At 45.3% G+C, this 3,179-nt stretch overlaps 1 protein-coding gene across 1 annotated transcript in view; it reads right to left on the bottom strand.

Annotated features, from left to right (window-relative positions):
• The window catches only part of LOC117943372 (DDB1- and CUL4-associated factor 1-like), a 35,581-nt gene that overhangs the window by 28,747 nt on the left and 3,655 nt on the right, over positions 1–3,179 (bottom strand). The gene's annotated exons all lie outside the window — the stretch shown is intronic.

Here is a 3,179-nt window from a genome sequence, read left to right as displayed (position 1 = left end):
ACTCACACACACACAAACTCTCTCTCACACACTCACTCACTCATACACACACACACACACACTCACACACTCACACTCTCTCTCTCACTCACTCACTCACACACACACACACACACACACAAACTCTCTCTCCCACACACACACACACACTCTCACTCTCATGAATAAATGAATGAATGAATGAATGAATGAATGAGGAACCAACAGAACAACTAACGAGTGCAAACTGTTTATTGAACATTTTGGATAAAAAGGCGTTCTGCTCCAACGGTGAAAACAGTCGGATTAATTACATTAAAGGGTTTTGGCCGACATCTGTTTCCAGATGTTTGTTAAAAAAAGACAAAAAACTCTGAGCAACAACGCTCGGCATTTATTTACAGGTTTACAGAACCACCTCTAGAACCACCAGGCAGTTAGAACCGAAGGTTTACAGAACCACCTCTAGAACCACTAGGTCCTAAACACTGCCCCTTTAAATGATGGGGGGGTCAAACATGCGGCACGTGGGCCAGAACCGGGGCGCTAACCGGTCCAATCAGTCTCACTCAATGTCGTTGAGAATGGCTGAGAAGTCGTTAGTTCCAGTTCCAAATTTACCGATTTAATCTCAGAGATTATGAGTACTTTTTCTGTAAATGTACAACTTTAATGTTAGGTATTCTGAGTATTTTCTCGAGATATTACTCCTCTCTCCCGGGTTTACTGGTCCGGCCCACTTGGGCTAAATTAGGGGGGATGTGGTCCATGAACCAAAATGAGTCTGACACCCCTGGATTAGAAAGTCCTGGATGTTTACACTATAGGGAGTACTTGCACTACAGCGAGTACTTGCACTACAGCGAGTACTTGCACTACAGCGAGTACTTGCACTACAGCGAGTACTTACACTACAGCGAGTACTTACACTACAGCGAGTACTTGCACTGCAGCGAGTACTTGCACGGCAGCGAGTACTTACACTGCAGCGAGTACATACACTGCAGCGAGTACTTGCACGGCAGCTTGTACTTGCACTACAGCGAATACTTGCACTACAGCGAATACTTGCACTACAGCGAGTACTTCCACTGCAGCGAGTACTTGCTCTACAACGAGTACTTGCACTACAGCGAGTACTTGCACTACAGCGAGTACTTGCACTACAGCGAGTACTTGCACTTCAGCGAGTACTTACACTACAGCGAGTACATGCACTGCAGCTTGTACTTGCACTACAGCGAGTACATGCACTGCAGCTTGTACTTACACTGCAGCGAGTACTTACACTGCAGCGAGTACTTGCACTACAGCGAGTACTTGCACTACAGCGAGTACTTGCACTACAGCGAGTACTTGCACGGCAGCTTGTACTTGCACTGCAGCGAGTACTTACACTGCAGCTTGTACTTGCACTACAGAGAGTACATGCACTACAGCGAGTACTTGCACTGCAGCGAGTACTTGCACTGCAGCGAGTACTTGCACTACAGCGAGTACTTGCACTACAGCGAGTACTTGCACTGCAGCGAGTACTTGCACTACAGCGAGTACTTGCACTACAGCGAGTACTTACACTGCAGCGAGTACATGCACTACAGCGAGTACTTGCACTACAGCGAGTACTTGCACTACAGCGAGTACTTACACTGCAGCGAGTACTTGCACGGCAGCTTGTACTTGCACTGCAGCGAGTACATGCACTACAGCGAGTACTTGCACTACAGCGAGTACTTACACTGCAGCGAGTACTTGCACTACAGCGAGTACTTGCACTACAGCGAGTACACACAGTACAGCTAGTACTTACACTACAGCGAGTACTTGCACTACAGCGAGTACACACAGTACGGCGAGTACACAGTACAGCGAGTACACTACTCCTCACTAGGGTGTCAGAAACTACGCACTATAGATTTAAGCTTCTAAAATGTGGACGTTTTTTTCTTCTCATCTTTACATTGTAGTAAATTTCATATTTTGGGGGTTTTAGACTGTTGGTAGGACAACAAAAAATGAGTGTTGCCATGACAATATGGTGCTGTAGGCATTACAAAAAAAGGTTTTCTTGTGTTTTTATGTAGCCTAAATGATGATTAAAGAAAATTATTGAACTTCTGACTTCACTGAAATCCTCCGTTAGTTGCAGCCGTGCATCAATAAAAACCTAATTCATCTTTCATTGGACACACGGTGGTCTTCCCCCATGCTGGACTCAAGTAGAACCCCCGCCCCCCCCCCGGGGCTCAGCTAGTGTCTTTTCACTTTGTCTCCGAGCAGAGTCATCACGAGTCCGAGCAGGAACCCGGCGCCGAAGATGAGCAGGGTGCTGGACACGGGTCCGAGGGACAGCACGGCGCCGACCAGGTACAGCAGCAGCAGCACCACGAGGGTCCGGTAGCTGGCCAGCGGACGCAGGCTCAGCCGCGGCTGCCGGTTCCTCTCTAGAGTCCGCCGGGACAGCGGGCTCTGCTTCAGTCTCGCCGCACAATCCGGATCCGCCAAGTAGTGCCGACCCAGGCGACCCAGGAAGTCTGAGCGCGAGCAGAGCGCGTTCATGTGCCCTCCAAACTGTGGGAGATATGAACATTTTCTCAGGTTATTTTACTATCAGTTCAAATTAAAAGTGGTGCTAACACTCATTATTATACATTTATCAGCAGGAGCTTAGAGAAGTGTAAATATTAGAGATGTTCTGGTACCAGTAACAGGAAAGCCTCCGATACGGCCTCAAATGTTGTTGGTATCTGTATCAGAAAGTACCGGAGCTTATGTTCCGATCTGATACCACGTCATTTAGCCTGAAGAAAATCTACTAGATTATTTATTATTTATTACCGATAAAGGATTTTTAATGCCGATACGAATATTTGGTTATTTAAAAAATCCACTATGCCGATATATCTTTTTAAAAAATTATAATGCGTTGCAGATTTCCCTAACATGAGTTATTTGTAGTTATTATTTAGTTCTCACTACAATATTATGGATAATAATTTGTTTAATTGTCACAACAGAACATCAAAATATATTAAAGTTCTGATAAATAAAATGTATAAAAAATACAAACTTAAGATACGAAACTTAAAGTCCTTTGAACAAAAACACATTAACAAAAAAATAAATCAGTGTTGCCAACAGGGACGTTGTAGAGCGTCCTCTGGTGGACAGACTATGTAACACCATCACTAACAGGGACG

Source organism: Etheostoma cragini, chromosome 4 (assembly GCF_013103735.1).
Source record: "Etheostoma cragini isolate CJK2018 chromosome 4, CSU_Ecrag_1.0, whole genome shotgun sequence".
Lineage (NCBI taxonomy): Eukaryota > Metazoa > Chordata > Actinopteri > Perciformes > Percidae > Etheostoma > Etheostoma cragini.
The sequence above is the reverse complement of the archived record's forward strand: the minus strand, read 5'-3'. Positions and strand labels throughout refer to the sequence as shown.